This window comes from Cetorhinus maximus, chromosome 13, assembly GCF_964194155.1.
Source record: "Cetorhinus maximus chromosome 13, sCetMax3.hap1.1, whole genome shotgun sequence".
NCBI classification, from domain to species: Eukaryota; Metazoa; Chordata; class Chondrichthyes; order Lamniformes; family Cetorhinidae; genus Cetorhinus; species Cetorhinus maximus.
In genome coordinates, this window is record NC_135891.1 from 89,462,076 (window position 1) to 89,483,339 (window position 21,264).

The 21,264-nt window shown below is 41.4% G+C and overlaps 1 protein-coding gene across 4 annotated transcripts in view; it reads left to right on the forward strand.

Annotated features, from left to right (window-relative positions):
- Positions 1 to 1,281: 1,281 nt before the first annotated feature.
- Positions 1,282 to 21,264, forward strand: part of LOC144688787 (beta-1,3-galactosyl-O-glycosyl-glycoprotein beta-1,6-N-acetylglucosaminyltransferase-like) — a 101,973-nt gene continuing 81,990 nt past the window's right edge. The window contains exons 1-3 of one of the 4 annotated variants that reach the window (XR_013578481.1): positions 1,282 to 1,348; positions 3,492 to 3,871; positions 9,428 to 10,014. The gene's annotated coding sequence lies outside the window, so the exon portion shown is untranslated. Of the gene's footprint in view, positions 1,349 to 3,491; positions 3,872 to 9,427; positions 10,015 to 15,534; positions 15,601 to 21,264 lie in introns of those variants that run through there. The other 3 variants (XM_078555717.1, XM_078555718.1, XM_078555719.1) reach the window with 3 other exon arrangements.

A 21,264-nucleotide genomic window follows, 5' to 3' on the forward strand; every position in this document is an offset into this window, starting at 1 on the left:
AAGCAAATACTTAAATGTAGGAAGGAAAGGGGATAAGTTCTTTGCGGGGGAGATGCCTTGTGCCTACCAAGATGTTATCCCCTCTTTGTTCCTCCCAGCCTGGCTGCCCCCCCACCAGGCTCCCCAATCCCTCCCCATTCAATATCCCTGAATTATCTCACTCTGGAATCCGTGTCTTCTTCATCCCAGGACCAACTTGCAGTCCCAGCAGCACCCACTACTGAGTTCTGACACTGCAGGGTCTGCGAGAGCTGCCAATCGCTGAGGGGTGGAAGTCCCACTTTCATCTCACAGTTCTCTATTGTTGCGAGGCTGCCTTGTTGAGTGCCAGTCGAAGCGGCACCAACTTTCCTTCTGGAGGAGTGAGCAATACCCCCACCTGTAAAATTCAGTCCTTGATTTTAATATTTTCACCCTTGTTTTCAAAGCCCTCCACGGCCTCATCTCTCCCTATCCCTGTAATCTCCTCCAACCCCACAACTTTCTGAGATTCTACACTCCTCTAAATCTAGCTTCTTGAGCATCCCCAATTCTAATCGCTCCACCATTGATGGCATGCCTTCAGTTGTCTACGCCCTAAGCTCTGGAATTTCCTCTGTACCTCTCTGCCTCTCTACCTCATTTTCCTCCTTTCAGGTACTTCTTAAAGCCTACTTTTTTGATCAAGCGTTTGATGCTTTTGATCATCTGGCCTAATATCCCTTTATGTGTCTCAGTATCATATTTTGTTTTATAATGCTCCTCTGAAGTGCCTTGGGATGTTTTATTATGTTAAATGTGCCATCTATCTATAAGTTGTTGTTTTGTTCAGAGGCCCTTCTAGCCACTTTGGCCACCTGCTGCAGCCAGAATGCACTTCACTTTTAAGAGGTTCAGTGAAGATTAGCTTTAAGTGGTGCCAGCCTTACAGAAAATTGGGCCCCTGCACACAACGAATAAGCATGGGTTAATCACAATCACTGAGGCTCTTTTCAGGCCTTATTCAATTTTCCCCCAATAAGGCTTGTCTTTTCTTTCAATATCTAATTCTCTGTGGCACCACTCTCCTCCTAACCACAAAAGTGGCAAAAAAGATATGTTGAGCAAACTCTGATGTCTATGAATAAAGCCCCGCTGTAAAGCCCTGACCTTGAGTGGCCCGTGCTGCAGTGAGCAGCTGATTCAGATATCTTGAATTGGTGCCAGTCTTGAGGTTTTAACCATATATGGGCAGAGATAGATCCCCTTTCTATCAATAGACTGCCCATGTGAATGTCCTGCCTATAACTGTATCACACGCTCACTCTAAAACGGCACAAGATTTCTACAACAGATCGAATACTAAATACAAACACTAATCAAAAGAAAAGTAAGTAAACCGACAGTTTTCTTGACGTGAAGTTAACTTATTTTCTGAAACTGACACAGAAAAGTTACAGCCCTATACACAAGTGAAAGTGATTTTCTTTGCATGATTTCGGGCAAGTTTTTAAGTAATAGAGGTTGGTCTAATTTTTTTTCAAGATGAATAATTCATAAACATGTCTCAATAAAAAGCAAGATCAAAGGTGAGCAATAATGAAAAATAGTTTGGGGAAGAATCAGATCTTTTATAATAAAGGATCATTAAAACAATGTGTTGTTTGTTACAAATATACTTTGACATTCAGTCTGTGTATTCTTTCATTTCTGTCAAACTTCTCGAACTTGGTTTTGTAAACAGTTTTTATGCAACAACCTTATTCAAGAAACTTGCAACTGAAATCCCAGAACGAATTGTAATAAAGAAAGGTCAATGAAAAGTTTTCATTCTAAATTATATACAGTACTGTTTGGTTCTGACTGATTAGGCAGACCTGGTGTCATTGGGGCATAACTACTTTGAACAAAATTAATTTTTAAATACTCTAAATGAGTACTTTAATTATTAATTCACACACCTGCATCCCACCTTGAAAGCAGCGATACTGAAAAGTATAAATTTAGTTTCTATCGTGCTCAGAAACTGGAATTCCTTTTACTGCTTTGTTTTCTCTGCCAGTTTAAAGCTTATGATTCAAGGCTCTTTCACTCAAATCGATGACTAAAGGATTCTTACTCCCCCCCTCCCTGCCTCAAACTCTCTGTTGAATTTCGAAAACGATTCTGCACTGATCGCTTTTCCTTCAAGTTATTTTTACTCTGTTGCTGCAGTCGTTTTGCTGACTGTTGGGCTCTTGTTCTTCATCCCAATGTTGAACGTGGCAAAGTGGTATAAATTCACAAGTGGGCTGAAACTAATCACTGGAAGTCCTCAGAATTGAGAATGTTACTTAAAAAAAACACAACAGCTGGTCAAGTCAGATTGTAAAATGTTATATTGCAGTGTAGTGTGCTTTTCAGGTTGCATTTTGCTATTATTTCCCCCCCACCACCCCACCACAACCCCATAAATTGCTTCAAATCCACATATGACACCCTCCTTCTGGATCCCACACCCCCACAAGTCTGTACCAAAAGCCTGTAGCCTTACACATAAATACTCATGTTATGATGCAGATGATGTTGATAAGAACCTTATTGTGAAAGATTTACTTCTCTTCTCCAAGAACATTCCTCCAACTTCTGAATGCACTTAATAGCAATGAGCTGTAGGCCAGAAGGCTATAAGTTGCTCTGTGTTCAAACTGATCTTTAATTTCCTCCTCCTGTCATACAACATCAGGGTGAAAGGTAAACAATTGTGTACATATAGGTGTTTAAAAAGTTATTTGTTTCAGTGGGGTGATGTGTTGGTCTCGAGTAACTGGCAGACCCTAGAGTAAAGTTGCCAGATTCACTAAGGGCTACCACTTGGAAAACCTGTTTGTTTTTATGAGATCTCCCCACAACAAGCCGAGAATTCGGCCGGTTTAGTTCTGCAGAAGTCCCACTGGCTGGAAAATGGATGCACAGCCATCCTATCAATTCCAAAAGGATCAACTATAGTTGCAAATTGTGATTTCACTTTCTGGCTGGTGTACTTTCTCTAACGGCTAGGGAAAAAAACTACAGAGGAAGAATTGAGAAAAATTAAACATTGGCCTGAACAGGCGGTCTAAGTGCTTTGCCAGAAAAGATGGTGCTCTCTCTGCCATTGTCTCTCTCTCCCTTTCTCCGGTTGCAGTGTTAATATCTTCCCCTAGTGGTATTTCTGCCCCCAGAGTCGTTGGCACAAGTGACCTCTTTAGGTGATTCACATTGCCTCCAGAGCTTCTGGTAAAGGTAATCTTCAGGCGAACCTCACTGCCTCACTGACAGCAGTGCTGCTTCATTAAACTCACTTGGGATTGAGTGGCATTGCAGGTAAAAGGCATTGGTCAGTTTTCATAGTTACCACTGAGCTGGTGTTTTGGAATATTCAAGCCTACTTAATCTGTGCTTATCCCCGTCAGTAAATTAAACAATCCTTTTGAAAGTGAATTAAAATGATTCAAGTTTACTGATATACTAAATCACTTCACCTGCATAATGAGCATAATTTTACTACACAGAAAGTAGCAAAAGGCAGAAAATGGAGGCGAAAGAGTAATCATGTGGAACACCAAGTTGCAGAGAACTAAAGCGTATAATTAAAAAGCACACCAAATACAAACATGAATCTTTTTTGGCATCATAACAGCTTTGACCTCAGTACCCAGTCACAAAGTTTCTAAAATGCTGGGAAACAAAAGGACGCAGGACCTGTATCAGCGACTTAAAAACATGGGTGTAAATTGGAGAAAGAACATCTTTTTAAAAAGTGGCCTTCAAGGAACAATAGGGCCCCGTACCTCCTTAAAGAGGGACCTCAGCTGGCCCAGGAACACAGCAGCCAAGCACTTCAGCACTTTAAGCAGGAGAGTCAACACGTCTGAGGCTTTCTCCAATTTAGGTAAGTGTTATATAAGCTTTATTTAACATTATTCCTCAGTGAAATTATATGCACAAATAGCTAATTCCTGACCTAATATTTACCATTTTTTCAATGGATTTGATGTTCCAAAGACAAATTGGGATTCTTCAAAATCCAGAATTAGTTGGATTCTATCATTGGAAACCCAGGGTCTGCAAAATTCATTCTTTTGAGACTTTTTTTTAAAAACAACATTTCTTCCCTTTTCTACTCAATGTGCTGACTGTTGCTGGGAGACAGTAGCATGTTGCTTCACCTTGGTGGTGTTGTTCTGGTATTTTGCCCAAGAGCCATTTTTTAATGCACGATCTCTGGCAAGTAATGTTTCAATCTATTTTACCAAGCAGACATCATGGGCATTCCTGATGACTTAAACATGCACTATCCAAAAGGGATCATAAGACACTGAGCTCAATTGTAGCACAGCTACTGCCCAACAGAGACCAATAAAGAGGCACATACTGCTGGGATTACAAGAGTCTAAATAGGGTTGAGCAACAAAGGAATCTAGGGGTACAGATACACAAATCACTAGAAGTAGTAACACTGGTTAATAAATACAGGAAAAAACAAACTAAGCACCAAACTTCATTTCTAGAGGGCTAGAATTTAAAAATTGGAAAGTCGTGCAAAACTTTTCTAGTACCTTGGTTAAACTATGCTTGGAGCAGTTACATAGTCCTGTTTCCATATTATAAAAAGGATATAGAGGTATTGGAGAAGGTAGAAACCAGATTCACAAAAATTATAGAACGAACTGAAAGGGTTGTAAATATCTGGAAAGATTGAACAGGTTGAGTTTCTTTTCTTTAGAGGAAGGCTGGATGATGGCCTGATTCAGATCTTTAAGATTATGGAAAGGTTGATAGGGTAATGTGGAGAATTTTTTTCCACTTATGGGGGAAAACAAAAATAGAAACCATAAAGGAATAGAAGGGTATACTAATAAGCATAGAGTCATGTCTCCTATATAACCTGCATTGTTACTATTGGTGATTTGTGTATCTACATCCATAAATTCCATTTTTCCTCTACCCCCACTTAAATTCTTATTTTCGAAGCAGCATGTGACTTCCTTATTCTTCCTGTCAAAATGCACCACCTTACACTTACATATACTGAAATTAATTTGCCAACTCCATGCCCTTTGTTCAAGTTTATATTCCAGTTTTGTTACAGAGTAATCTTGAACAGACTCTGGGTGTCTCCAACTATTGCATAAGACTGGTTTGAGTATATCTCATATTCCCAATAATGAATTTTGATGTGACTCTGTGTTGCTAATGACAGATTCCAGTTTGCCCCAGAGATTCCATGATAGGTTCCAGTTGCAACTGATGACAAGAGCAGGTTTCAGGTCCATCAAATAACTCAATGTACGATTTCAAGTGTGACGAGTAACAAATTGTAGGTGTGCTTCCTTCTTCCCAATAACAGGTTCCAGGTATGTCTCATTGTTCCCAATAACAGGTTCCAAATGTGAATCATTATTCCTAATAACAAGCTCCAGGTGTTAATCTGTTCCCAATAACAGGTTCCAGGTGGCATTGTTGTTCCCAGTAACAGATTCCAGATGTGTATCATTGCTTCCACTACTGTGTATCACTGCTTCCAGTTGTGAATCCTTGTTCCCATTAACAGGTTCCAGATGTGTATAATTATTCCCAATAACAGGTTCCAGGTGTATTATTGTTCCCTGTAACAGGATCTAAATGTGTCTCATTGTTCTACCAAAAGTTCAGTCAGAAGTCAATAAGCACCAAGCTTTCTCATTAATCTGACTGGCCAATAGATAGATTGCAAGGCTTTCTTTGCTTGTTGTGTCATCATTGATGTCAATGTCACCATTGCTTGTTGGCTCTCGCAATAAAACATTTAGCTGACAGTATGCAGAATATTCTCACTGGAAAGTCAGAAAAATTCAGTTAGCATATGTTGTGTATATCTCTGAGTCCTGCCTTCCTCATTATGTGCTATAACATCTACTAAGTTTTTATGGGTTGAAGAATGACTTAATCTGAGAAAAGGTTTTGGCTGTTTCTTCTGAGTCCCACACTATTTTTTCCTTTCAAAAAAACTACAGTGGGTCTAAATATCTAGGATTAGAAGCAATGCAAAGTTCACAGCCCCTATGACTGTTCCCCCTCACCCACAGTTAGTATATGATCTGAGAGCACACAAGCGAGTATGACCCTGTTTCTTTCCACTCTATCGTATTCAATCTCTTTGGATTCTAAAAATGAATATTCCCTCCAGAGGTTTTTGTTTCTCGGAAATATTCTGTAAGAAGCTGGACCAGGACCCCACACTAAACAGAATAGCAAGTGAGATTTGTTTATGATGCCTCCAAGAGCTGAGTTTCCTATTCCAGATCACTATTTTAGTTGGCTCAGATTCCAACCAAAATGGACTGGATTCAAGTCTCTCAAGCACACTCATGGAGGTGGAGCAGGCTGGTGCTGCAGTATTAAGGCTGGTACTTCTCTCAAGTACGGTAGTTCCTAGCTCTGTGCGGCCTCACCTGGAGGTTTGGACAGCCTTAGGCTCTTGGAGGGTGTTGCAGGGTGGCCAAGTTGTGCTGCTAATGATAGAATTGATCTGCAGACACTTCTTGGGTGGAAACATTAAGTTTATTTACAATATACTCAGCAACAATTACACGTGTGATTTCAACTCCAACTCTATCATACACTCCTCCTGAGGCAGCCCGCACTACTCTCCTATTGGTTACTACAGGTCATGTGATCTTGCCTACTAAGTATTATTCTTAAAGGTACTTTACACACTAAATAAAACCGTAATTATCACATTCCTCCCCCTTTAATCCGGCTATACATATATTTACAAATACATATTTTTCAAGACACATAATATTTACACTGGGTAAGGATTTACAAGTTCAGTCTTTCAGGTGGTTTCCTGGTACATGTAGAACGTCACAGCTCCACAACTTTATATTCTTTGTCAGGAACCTCCTTTTCCGGAGTTGCCTGAACGTCAGGTGCTTCGGTGGGTACTTGCAGTTCTGTATCTCAGCTCTTACACGAACATCAGACATGTCAGTCCTGGGCTGAGTACCCTCGACAGGAAACGCAGACCCGGTCATGATCACTGGTGGAACCAAATCTGAGTGATTTGTCTCTCTCTTCCTTAAGTGGTCCACATGTTTACAAATGATCTGGCCTTCCACCTCGACGTGGTAAGATAGAGGTCCAGTCACCGCACTTGTTTCACCCGGTAACCACTTTGGTCCTTCCCAAAATTTTTCACGTATACCGGCTCTCCCATGGTAAATTTCCTCCCACGACTATGCCAGTCATGTCTAGTTTTCTGGCTTCCCTGACCCTTTTCCACCCTCCCCTCTAAATCCAGCATTATTAAGCTCAATCTCGCTCTGAGACGGCGTTTCAACAATAACTCTGCAGCTGTGACACCTGTAGTTGTGTGAGGGGTAGTCCTGTAATGAAAAAGAAAGCGTGCTATCTTGGTTTCCAAGGAATCATCAGTTAGCTTTCTCATGCCTGTCTTCAACATTTGAACCACCCTTTTGGCCAGTCCGTTTGAGGAAGGGTGGTACGGTGCAGTTTTCACATGAGTGACACTGTTGAGGCTGATAAACTGTTGAAACTCAGCACTCGTAAATGCCGTGCTGTTATCGGAAATGACTACTTCTGTAAGTCCGTGAATGGCAAAACTCTGACATAATTTCTCAATTGTAGTCACCGACATCGGCAACTTCACCTCATACATGTCCAAGCATTTTGAATGGGCATCAACAATGATTAGAAATATTGTTCCCAGGAAAGGTCCAACGTAATCAATGTGTAACCGCACCCAGGGTCTACCTGGCCACTCCCATGGGTGTAATGGAGCTGTCACTGGCAACTTTTGCAGTTGCTGACATTGCATCCAGTGCTTTACTAAACTCTCTATTTCACCATTCATCCCAGGCCACCACAGATAGTTGCGTACTGTGGTCTTCATTCGGGAAATTCCTGAATGGGCACTGTGTAGCTCAATTAAAAGTGGCTCCTTCCCTTTGGAGGAACTATCACTTGTGCTCCCCACAATAAGATGCCATCCTGGCTGGTTATTTCATGTCTTCTGATGAAGTACAGTTTCATTTCGTCAGATAAGGGCTCCTGCGAACAACCATGTAACACTTGTTCTCGTACCTGAGATAGAACTGGGTCCCGACTTGTCCGGTCTCTGATCTGTTGAGCACATACCAGTGAGGAACCTAAGAAATTTAACAGTAAAACAAGTTCCTGTGGAACTGGGACATGTTCATCATTTTCTTGTAAAGGCAAACGACTAAGGGCATCGGCATTTGCGCTTTGATTGCCAGGCTTATGAACAAAAGTATATTCATATGCTGCCAGAGTTAAAGCTCATCATTGTATTCTTGCTGAGGCTATGGGTGGTATAGCCTTGTCCTCACTAAACAATCCTAGCAATGGTTTGTGGTCTGAGATGATTGTAAAATGGTGGCTGTGTATGTACTGGTGAAATTTCTTGACACCAAAGATGATAGACAGGCTTTCTTTTTCTGTCTGCGAGTATCCATTTTTCACTGTAGTGAGTGTTCTTGATATGTAACCTATTGGCCGTTCTGTGCTGTCGTCCATCCGATGAGAGAGAACTGCTCCCACTCCGTAGGGAGATGCATCACATGTCAGCACCAATTCTTTTGTCTGGCTATAATGCACTAACAGATTGGACGAGTGCAACAATTGTTTCACCTTTACGAAAGCTTCTTTCTGGGGCACCTTCCAAGACCAACGTTGGTTCTGTTTGAGTAGAGAATGCAGGGGGGCAGTACTGTAGACAAATTGGGTAAGAACCACCTATAATAGTTGATCATTCCTAGGAATGATTTGAGCTCTGAGGCGTTCTTTGGCGCAGGTGCCTCTCTTATAGCTCTCACTTCCTCCTCAACCACGTGGAGGCCCTGTGAATCTACCCAGTGACACAAATAGATTACCTCGCTCGCTTGGAACATGCACTTTTCTTTTTTTTAATGCACTCCAGCTTACAAGAAACTTTTTAAGACTTCTTCTAAGTTTGCCAAATGCTATTTTTCAGTGAATCCTGTCACCAATACATTGTCTAAGTAGACTACAATCTAGGGCAGTCCCTGCAGTAAGCTTTCCATTGTTTCTGAAAGATGGCACAAGCGGAGGAGACACCAAAAGGCAATTGCGTATATTGGTACAACGCTTTGTGGGTATTAATTGTGACAAGTTCCCAGGAGGCATTATCCAACTCTAGTTATTGATAAGCATGACTCATGTCAAGCTTTGTGTATGTCGTTCCTCCTGCCAGCTTGGTATACAGGTCTTCGATTTTTGGAATGAGGTGCCTGTCTAGCTTAGCTACTTTATTAGTCATCAGTTTGTAGTCTCCACAAATTTGGACGCTTTGGCTGGGTTTAATGACGGGGACTATGGGTGCTGCCCATTCTGAGAACTGAACAGGTTGTATAGTGCCCAGTTTCTCTAGCCTGCTCAGTTCAATGTCGACTTTTTCTCGCAGGGCATTTGGTACCGGTCTCGCCTTCATGAAGCGAAGGATTGCTTCTGGATCCACATGAATCTTGGCCTGCAGGCCCTGGATTTTCCCCAGTTCATCCTTGAAGATGGTCGCATACTTTCTTAGTAGCTCTGGCAGCCTACTTGCTCTCAACTAGAAAATTTCAGCTCATTCTAATTTAATTTCCTTGAACGAATTTTGCCTCAGGAGACTTGGCCTTCACCTGCTACCACCATCAAGGGTAGCTTTGCTGATTGGTTCCCATATTGGATAATTACTCTGCTTATGCCTTTTACTTGAATGCCTTCACCCATATATGTTTTTAGCTTGGTATCTGTTTCTTCTAAACTTAATTGATGTTCATCATTATTCAGATATCTGAAGGTATGTTCCCCAATTACTGTAGTGGAAGCTCCCGTGTCCACTTCCATTCTAACAGGTTTGCCATTTACTTTCGCTGTGACAAATATTGGTTCTGTCTTTCCAACTTTCAGATTAAACAACAAGTAAATATCTGAATTTGTTGTTTCAGGTTCTTCTACATTGTAGATTTCATTGGGCTTCTTCTTTTGTTTACAAGCCTGCTTGAATCTTTCCTTGCATTGCCTCATCATATGTCCATTTCTATGACAGTTGTAGCATTCGATTTTTTTAAACTGCTAATTGCTAAAAGATTGATTGTTTCCACCTCTATTAAAATTATTCTTCAATTTCACTGCTAAGTTATTTTTTTTAATTCTCCAGCTAGCAGGGGCTGTTTCCCGCTTCTCAGCCGAGTCTCGCTTTTTCACACCTCTTTCGGCTGATGTTTCCCACACAATGTGGAGGACGGGGCCATTTTGCACACCCTGTATTGCTTTTGAATCTCTTACTGCACTTTCTATGGCCAGCACTATCTCCAATGCCTTCTTGAAATCCAGATTCACTTCGGACAATAATCTTTACTGAATAGTGTCCTCTTTCACACCACATACTAAACAATCTCCAAGCATGTCATTCAGAGTAGTACCGAACTCACAATGTTCCGTTAGCTGCTTCAAATTTGCCATTGCGTAGCACGCAATTGTCTCACCGGGGTCTCTGTTTTGAAAATTAAACCTGAACCTCTGCATCGTGACTAAAGGTTTGGGTTGAAAGTGACGCTTCGCGAGGTCCACCAATTCATCAAAATTCTTGGAATCTGAGGCACTGGGGGGTGATGTAAAACTTAGAATCAAGCTGTAGGTTTTGCTCCCACAAGTACTCAAGAGGATTTCTCACCTCTTCTTCTCCCCTGTAATCTCATTTGCTTGCAAAAAGAACGTGAGGAGTTCTTTATATTGAGACCAATTGTCTGTGGCTTGCTCAAAAGGATCAATTCTCCCAAATTGTGGCATTTTGAGAGGGGATAACTTCTTCAATTCTAACGGAGCTTGCTACTTACAATCACTGGGTGAGGTATAGTGCTGATTTTTTTTTAGCTTGATTTCTTCTGTTCAATCCTGTTTTATCCTCGTCACCAGTTTGTTGTCGGGTGGCCAAATAGTGCTATTAATGATAGAGTTGATCTGCAGACCCTTCTTGGGGTTATTGCAGGAAGAATACAAATCTGTACACATTCTTCTTGGAGCAAAGGAGAGGAGATTTGATAGAGGTTTACAAGATTATGACAGGTTTAGATAAGGTGGACAAAGAAAAGCTATTCCTAATAGTTGATCATGCAGGGACTAGGGGACAGAGATTTATGGTTTTAAGAGGTGCAGGGAGAATGTGAGGAAGAACATTTTTATTCAGTAATGGTAATAACTGGAACTTGCTGCTTACGTAGGTGGTGGACGTGGAGATGATCAATGATTTCAAAAGGAAATTGGATGGGTACTTGAGGGAAATAAACTTGCAGGGCTACAGGGAAAGAGCAGTGAAATGGCACTGACTGGATTGCTATACAGAGAGCCAGCATAGGCTCGACAGGCCAAATGGTCTCCTGTGCTGTAATGAATCTATAACAAACTGCAACTTCTAGGTCATGACGTACACTTCAGGATAGGCCGTAGAGGCAAAAGCCCTGGAATCATTTGATTCCATAATAATTGTATTGTTTTCTGAATAGATAAACTGGGATTAGATGAATCTGCTTACTCATCACATATATCTGGCAATCCAGTCTCACTGGTAGTGACTATTACTATGCATTCTGCTTTCTATGGAACTTGTAACCACAAGCTAGCTCCATGCCTGCAGGGGAGGGGGAGGTGGGGATGGGTGGGCAGTGGCCTTCCCATAAGACAAGAATGAATGAATATCTGGCCATCTGTCACACAGATCTCATGAATCATAGGTCTCAGTAAAGGCAGCTTAACATTCTGCTTTGTACATAGCACATTCAAATATCACTTCGTCACTGGAATTCAACAATGTCTGATATGTGTTCATGAGTCAAGGGAAGCTAATGACTATGATCTCGGCCACATACTGTGGACTTGTTCACAGGTTTGATGGATCTGTCTATGATATTACCAATTAATCTTACAATGGAGTCGACCAATATTCCTAATCTTTTTCATTATCTTTTGAGACTTATAGTAGAACACATTGATCTACTTCTATTCACTGCTGACATATCTCACGGTTGTGAATGTAGAATAAGGAGATGACCAGGTTTGAATGTCAAATAAACTTAACTAGAAATGTTGGGTGAGGATAGGTCCTGGGCCTCTTTTACATTAGACCCACTCCCACCACACTACCTATGTTTTAACCCCCTGCACATCCTATCCTCAAGAGGTGCAGGCAATTAAAATTGTGGCTACTGTCTTGGGTTATATGTAAACAATGGTGAAATGCATTGTCACAGGTGTAGTCTTCCTGGAGCTACTGATATTACAAATAGTTCCCTCTTTTCCTTACAAAACAGTTGTCATTGCCCCTCTTCAAAGATACCCAACCCTTGATCCCTCTGTTCTTATAAACTATACCTTATAATTCCAGAATTCCCTTTCTCAATTCCCTTTCAAGACCCTCCTGAAAACATAGAAACATAGAAAATAGGAGCAGGAGTAGGCCATTTGGCCCTTCGAGCCTGCTCTGCCATTCATTATGATCATGGCTGATCATCCAACTCAATAGCCTGCTCCCGCTTTCTCCCCATATCCTTTGACCTCTTTCGCCCCCAAGAGCTATATCTAACTCCTTCTTGAAAACATACTATGTTTTAGCCTCAACTACTTTCTGTGGTAGCGAATTCCACAGGCTCATCACACTCTGGGTGAAGCAATTTCTCCTCATCTCAGTCCCTGTATCCTCAGACTGTGACCCCTGGTTCTGGACTCCCCCACCATCGGGAACATCCTTCCTGCATCTACCCTGTCTAGTCCTGTTAGAATTTATAGGTTTCTATGAGATCCCCCCTCATTCTTCTGAACTCCAGCAAATATAATCCTAACTGACTCAATCTCTCCTCATATGTTAGTCCCGCCATCCCAGGAATCAGTCTGGTAAACCTTTGCTGCACTCCCTCTATAGCAAGAACACCCTTCCTCAGATTAGGGGACCAAAACTGCACACAATATTCCAGTATGGTCTCACCAAAGCCCTGTATAATTGCAGCAAAACATCCCTGTTCCTGTACTCGACTCCTCTCGCTATGAAGGCCAACAAAACATTTGCCTTCTTTACCGCCTGCTGCACCCACCTATTTGACTCAACATTTTGTCACCCCTTCTAATATCTCCTTCTTTATCTTAGTACTTCTTTGATTATGCTTTTGTGAAACACCTTGGTCATTTTTCTATGTTAAAGGTGCTAGACAAATAATAATTATTGCTTTCAAAAGGACTAACTTCATCTCAAAGTAGCTGGAATATAAAAATGAGGAAGGGACTCACATTTTTTGCATAAGTGATACTTTAGTTGACAGAGCTTTGGTCAAATCTCATCAGGAGTATTAGGTTCAGTTTTGGTCACTAAAACTCACAGGAGCCAGCTTCTTGAACCCCTGAAGTACATGTGGTGTAGGTACACCCACACTACTGTTTGGGAGGGAGTTCTAGGATTTTGGCCCAGTGACAGTGAAGGAACAGCGATATAGTTCCAAGTTAGGATGGTGTGTGGCTTGGAGGGGAACTTGCAAATGGTGGTGTTCCCATGCATCTGCTGCCCTTGTCCTTCTAGGTGGTAGAGGTTGCAGGTTAGGAGGGTGAAGGAGCCTTGGTGAGTTGCTGCAGTACATCTTGTAGCTGGTACACACTGCTGCTATTGTGCGCTAGTGGTGGAGGAAGTGAATGTTAAGGTGGTGGATGGGGTGTTAATCAAGTGGGCTGCTTTCTCCTGGATGGTGTTGAGCTTCTTGAGTGTTGTTGGAGCTACACTCATCCAGTCAAGTAGTAGCCTGATGGATCCCTCAGAGAAACAATATAACTGGGCATTTACACCCTTTCACAACATCTGTCAATCTCCTGCAGGAGTTACAAGAGACTGGTGGAATTCCAGCTTTTAAACCAAAGTGTCATCAAGCAAGCTTTTTGATGCTTGGAATGGTACAAAGGATGAATCTGATCTTGTCCTTGTTCACTGTCTGTCCACACGCACTTCCTAACCACATAATGTTCAGGAGCACAAGCTCTGGCTGATTCTGACTCCTCTATCATTCTCAGTCAAATGCTACCCTCACACAAAAGCAAAATTCTTCACATGCTGAAAATCTGAAAGATAAACAGAAAATGCTGGAAATACTCAACAGGCCTGGCGGCATCTGTGGCAAGAGAAGCAAAGTTAATGTTTCAGCTCGTTGAGTCATTGTTTTCATTTTTGAACACTACCTTTGACTGGTTCAATGGCTAAGAGCAGGGTTTGGAGCCATGCTCAAATGGAAATCACCAACATTGGCAACCAGAATTTTTAGTATTATTACACTGTCTGCATTTAGTATGTTTGGTGTGAAATATAGCACAAAGTGGGATATTGCAAATATCAGCCTTCCTGATTATCCACCATAAAGTGATTATTTGCATAATGACTGTCTTCCTTCAAACAATTGGATATTTTTCTACAATAAAGGCGTGAGTGTTATTCGCTCCAATGCCAAGGGCATTGCTATACCAAAATTTGGAATTTTCAGTTATCCACTAACTTTCATCACTCACCGTGAGATTATGCTGAAAATAAAGGCTTCACTCCAAAATTTGTTGTAGCCTTGGTTCAGTGGTAGCTGTGAGTCAGGAAGTTGTGAGCTCAAGTTCCACTATAAATAATCCAGGCTGACATTTCTGTGCAATACTGTTGGAGAGTTGCACTGTCAGATCTTTTTGTGTGTGTTTTTTTTTTGGATGAGACGTTAAACTAAGGCCTTATCTGCCATCTCAGATGGGTGTTTTATGATCCCACAGCACTATCTGAAGAAGAGCAGAAGAGTTCTCCCTGGTATTCTGTTGAATAATTACCGCTTAGCCAACATCACTATAACAAACCGTCTGGCCATTTATCCCATTGCTGTTTGTGGAACAGCATGTTGGCTGTATGGTTCGTAAATTATAACCGTGACTATATTTTCAAAGGTACTTCATTAGCTATTGAGCACTTAGACATATCTTGAGGCTGTGAAAGTCTTTATGTAAATGCAAGTTTATTGAAATGTTATCATCATAAAATGTGAGTGAGAGTGATTGTTTAGCAGTGAGGATGTCACTCCTGAAAAATTGGGAATTGGAAGGGTTCAATTGAAGATTTCACTCGGGGGTTTCTGCAGCGTTGTTTCCCAATCCCATTGATGCCATTTCAATACATAAATATTATCTTCCACATAAAATGGAAAGATATTCCTGGCCTGGTCATGCATTGGGACCTCGGGCGTTTTGCAGAACAGGACCTCGGCCAGCATGGGGCAGAGAAGGGCCTGGAACAGGGTCGGGACAGGGTAGGTGGTGGGACTGTGGCTGGAGTTCTGACATTTTATTTGTTGCCCAGGAACCAATAACTGTCATGAGTGCAAATGGAGTTCTGTTTTAAAAAAGAACAGGCCTTGTAGTCCATTTAGAAAGGGGACTCCAAAATCGGGTGGGTCCTATGTCTCACATTCATCTGGTGGATACATTATGCTGCTGTTTAAAAATGATCCCAATTTATTCTGATTCCAGATTGCGGATAGAGTATCTGATTTTTGTGAATAACCTTCACATATTATTTTGGATCAAAGAAGTTAAGTAAGTTGTCTTTTTGCCAATACTTATTTCTAGCACATGCACAGATAGATTATACAGTACCTTGGGATCAAGTGGATATGGTACTATTTTTGTTCATGTACTTAATATTTCCTGTGTCAAGAGTAAATATATCTCCACTCGCTTATAATCCAGTGGGTGTGGTTGTCGAGTCACACTACACTTACAGTGGTGAATGGGGTGAGGATCCACACACTGAAAATCACTTACTCACATCACTTTGTTGTAAATTGTTCTAACTGAACATTGGGCCATTTCGCATCAATAGATTAATGTAGGCACCCATTTTCCTGATGAATCATTTGGCAAACCCACTACCTGGTACAGAACTAAAAGCACAAAAATCATTAATGGTCATTTTTATTGCCTCGGGTTCCATTTCCACAGTAGTTTGTTGCCGAGTCAGCCATTGTGGTTGATCCTCTTGTGAGGCCTTTGAGGACCTCAGCTGGATGCAGCCTGCAAAACAGCAGCCTCTTGTTGGTTGACTCCAATCATGTTACTGGGACTGGGCCCAGGTTCAGAGTGACTGACCAGAGGGATAGCAGACCAGAATGCACCAAGGGACCATCTATGCAAGCTGGTCTGAGGGCAGATTTGTCTCAATTCCTTTCCGGAGGGCCCAGGGTTACACTTGCAATGATGTTGTTGCGAGGTGGTTGCGGATTTCAGTAAAGCTAATGTAAGCTCAGTAGGAAAGGATTGCATTTAGATCTTAAATCTGCAGCTGGCTCAGTTGGAAGCATCGCTACCTCTTGTCAAATCCCAATCCAGGAAGTTGTAATCACAACCTAGGTTGACACTTCAGTGCGTTACTGAGGGAGCACTGCTTTGTCAGTTTCTGCCCTTTGGGTGGGACATTACAGGACTTGTCTGCCTCTTCAGTAAATTTGGTGCAGATTTTCAAGAGAGTTCTTCCAGCTAATCCTAGGCACCATTCCTTCCTCAACCAATATTCACAAGAACAGATTAACTAGACATGCATCTCATGGCTTTTTTGAGACAGTGTTAAGTGTAAAATGGCTACCATGTTTTTCTACATAATAAGTTATTGCACTTCTCAGTAATTTGTTGTATGTGAGATACTTTGAGGTTTCTTGGAAGATTTGACTAAGGTGGTTTGTGAATTTGAGTCTATATTTCCTTTGCTTTTCGCTTAGTTTCTGTTCTCAAAAATAAATCAGTAAATATTCTGAAGATGTACTTCTGTAACACATTCATGTTAAACACAAGGGCAGTATTGGCTTGAGTGGATAGAGGCAGCAACTAGGGAAGCTTTGGGTGCCAAGAATCTAACTTATAAGAGGTCAAGGGACTTCAAATTCTTTTCTAAAGAAAACAAATTCAAGTGATCTGACTGAAGTTTTAAACAAGTAGATGCTGCCTCCAAACATTGCCCATTTAATGAAGCACCTTGAGCCCTTTGACAGAAGCAGCTATATAAATGTAAATATTAATTGTGATTCTGATTGATATATGGAAAGTTGATCCAAGCAAACTGTTCCCTCTGCTAAAGGCTTTAAAAACCAGGGAACAAGGATTAAAAATAAGGCTAGGAGTAAGGACAGTCAGGCAATATTTTTCACCTAATGCATAATAAAATCAGGAAAAGGCATTGAAGTGGATATTATAAATGGCATCCAGTGAGTTAGATTTCTTTCTGGCTAGAGAAGGGGTGATGGGAATATGTGTAGGTGGGGGTGGGGTTTGATCTATCAAAAAGGACAGGCTTCTGAGTTTGTGGGCTGTTCTTGTACTGGAAGCCTCTTTAGTAAAGATGAAGTATGAAATTGAAGTTTGATCGATCATCATACACCACCAACAGCAACCCTACCACCCCATCCCACACCTCTCCGTCCCCTGTGACTAGGTGAAGAGTTGAAATAATTCCTTTCCTGCAGAAACTACTTTGTTTACCTGAGCAATGCAGCTTTGCTCTGAACTACGGAAAAGGGCGACACAGCACAAGAGTGAAATCAGTGAGTTAAATGTTGTATAAAATCACAGTGTTAGCTCTGATTGCACGGCATGGCTGGAATTAATTTACCAAAAGTAACCAGTCAATTTCCCCATAAATGCTCATTTGGGTAATAGCACGGTTGTGCTGTTCACTGCTAAAATGGAGCTGTTGAACTGGACTGCCCACTTAAGTCCACTGTTTATGTACTTCCTGTGAGAAGATTATCTAAATAGATACATCAGAAGTTAACTGTTGAGGGAAGTTTCTGTACATTGATGACTGCTAGTAAATCTTTAGCTCCTGACCTTGAGGAGGGATGAAGACTAAGTCACTATAGACCACAAGATAAGCAGGAAATTGTCTTTCTTTCTCTGTTTATAATCTAATTTGTGACAGATGAAATGAGGTGGACACATCTATTTCTTTAAAAGAAAAAACTTGCATAGTACTAGGGATGAGGGAATTCAATTAAGTGAGGAGACTAGTGAAGGTCTCTTAAAGCAAAGTTAAAGGGAGACTTAATAGAGGTATTAAAAAATGAGGGATTTTGAGAGGTAGGTAGAACCTGTTTCCACTAGGAGGTTTGGTAACCAGAGAACACAGCTTTAAGGTAATTGACAAAAGCCAGGGGAGGAAGATGAGAATCGCTATAACACAGCAAGTTATGATTTGGTAATGCATTGCATGAAAGGGTGGTGGAAACAGATTCAATAGTGACTTTCAAAAGGGTAGTGGATATGTACTTAAAAATAAAATAATACAGGACTACAGAGAAAGGGGGTGGGGAGTGCAGCAAAAGGTCTTTGAACAAAAAAAACCCAAATATCCCTTTTAGGACAGAGATGAGGAGGATTTGTTTCTCTCAAAGGGTTATGCAACTTTGGAATTCTCTGCCTCAGAAGATGGTGGAGGTAGGGTCATCAAATGTTTTTAAGGCACAGGTAGATAGATTCTTGTTAGGCAAAGGAATCAAAGGTTATCAGTGTTAGATGGGAATGTGGAAGTCGAAACACAAGATTATCAGCCATGATCTTATTGAATGGCGGAGCAGGCTTGAGGGGCCGAATGGTCTACTCCTGTTCCTATTTCTTATGTTCTAACAAGCCAACAGAGGCACAGTAGGCCGAATTGCCTTCTTTGGTGCCGTATAATTCTTTGATTTGATATATGATTTAAGGTGCCCCAAAGCACTTTACAGACCAGGTCACTTTAGTCCCTTTTGTGTCAAAATTCCACAAAACAATTTGCACAATTTTTTTTTTATATAAAGTACAGGGACTGCTGCTATGCAAGAGTATAGTGAAAGATTGTTTCCACCAGGTAGTGGTTTGCTATCAAGGAAATAACACTCAAGTGTTGTCTCTACAGAAATAAAGGTTGTTATAAGAAATATTGTCAGACTATTTTATCACAAGTAGCTATTGAACCAGAGACTACATCATTTCAAACAGAATTGGATAACTATTTGAAAAGAAACTATGTTGCTTCTCCAACTGTAATCAGATCACTTAGCACAGGCCAGGAACTGATTTTGAGAATTTCTGATCTGATTATCTGTCACATGCTCCCTTTACAAAGTGGGGCAACGAAGCAGCACCCCTTTGTGTGCATTCAGCACCCTGATCTATCCCAACAGTCAATGAGTTTTCTGATATAATTATTTTTCTAGACACGTTGTCGTAGACCTTGTAAAAATAATCGACCATGTTTTGCATTGCAAAGCTAAGTCTGAATGCTCTTTAGGAGATGATACGGAGCCTTTAAATTCCATTGGTGTAATACAATCCTCAAGATACATCTGCCATCATGGGCTTCTCTGATAATACAAGAGGCCTGAACTTCAGCCGTAACAGCTTCAACATGATGACAGGATCTATGATAAATCTAGGTTCAAGTTCTAATTCCAGCAGCAATTGATTCTCTTTCCTCTCCAAACAACTGACTGCTGGGGAACAATTCCATGGTTCCTCAAACAAGCAGCCATCCTTCATGCATGAGCCTTGGCTGTGGCTATCAACATGTGGAGGGAATTGTAGATGTGCCCAATATTTCCTCACGCAAGGAATCACTGGATAGTATTCAGGAACATGATCATGAATGGCTTTCCTTCCCAAGCACTGGGGCAAGAATTCTTTCATGGGATGTGTGTTTCACTAGCATTTATTACCCATCCCTAATTGCTCTTGGGAATATTGGTGGTGAATCACCTTCTTGAAATGCTGCAATCTATGTAGTGTAGGTATACTCACAGTGCTGTTAGGGAGAGTTCCAGGATTTAGGCCCAATGACAATAAAGGAACAGTGATATATTTCCAAGTTGGGATGATCTGAGTTGGAGGGAACTTTGCAGATGATGGTGTTCCTATGTCCCTGCTACCCTTGTCCTGGAATATTGTTGGAGCTACACTCATCCCAGCAAGTGGAGAGTGCTCAAACTCCCTCCCAACTTGTGCCTTGTAGCTGGTGGAAAGACAGGAGGGTAGCTATTTGTCACACAATTCCCAGCCTCTGACCTGCTTTTTAGCCAGTTCTAATGTGGTTGTTCCAGTGAGGCTTCTGGTCAATGGTAACCAACCCCTCCCCCCCAGAATGTTGATGAAAATTAGTCGAGGCACCCCTATTGCTAAATCACCAGGCTCAGGCAGCTCTCCCAATCCTGAGGTAGGGATTAATTATTTTTCACCAACATTCATCCTCATTTAAACAAGCATATAAAACAGATGTTTATTTGTCATAAATGATTTCCCCTTTATCTAGGTATGTTTCTGCACCCAACAGTGACGTGTCTGTTGCTTTTCAAGCCAGTATGAAGCAGTCCAAGGTCAGATATATCAAGGGTTAGGTACATTGTGAAGATCATCCTGTCCCAACAAACACCCCCAAAGTTAGGTAGTATGGGTTATGTCATGTTAAACTTCTTCACTGTTCCATAGGCGGTCTGACTTTTGCATCGCAGCCACCCTGTGGCCTCTATATGAGATTAGTGACATTGCTCCATGCATGACTGCCAGACTCAGATGGTTTTCATATTCTCTAGCACAGGAAACATTGCTTCCCATTCACTTGTTTTGCCAGTTTTCTCTCCTTCTTTCCTGAAAATGCTGACTCGTTGCCGGTGTCTGATTTCCAGACACTAGATGCTTACGTATACCTTATTTGAGTCCATACCTCAGGTTTGACCATGAATACCATGAATCAATCTCTTTGATATATATAGCTAAGCCAACTCCAATGAAAATATAAAGTTAGATGTAAAATAGGTTGCTTATTCACTATCACCCATTTTACATTGCTGCAGTCAAAATTGCCCCATTGACTTTCCAGAAAATGGAGGTTAAGAGCAGGAACGGAGCCCAATATTCCCTCTCCTTAATTATGAGGCTTTGAGAGGAATTGTGCTCAACACCACCCCTCTTCAGATGATCAAACAGCTTTGTGTGCTGCTGAATCAATTTCCATGGTGTTTACAGTCATCCAACCTACAAGATGAAGAAAAGCCCTTCAATCCACCTGGTTTCACCCTTGCAAAATACCATCCTGACTGTCTACCCAGTTACCCAATCCACCTGTTCCATGACTCCCAATTCCTAGCCTCAGCAACCCTTCCTGAGCTGTTCTAGTTATTTCACACCCTACGTAGAGACACTCTTGCAGCTAACTTAAACTTGCCCTTCACAGTCCTGACC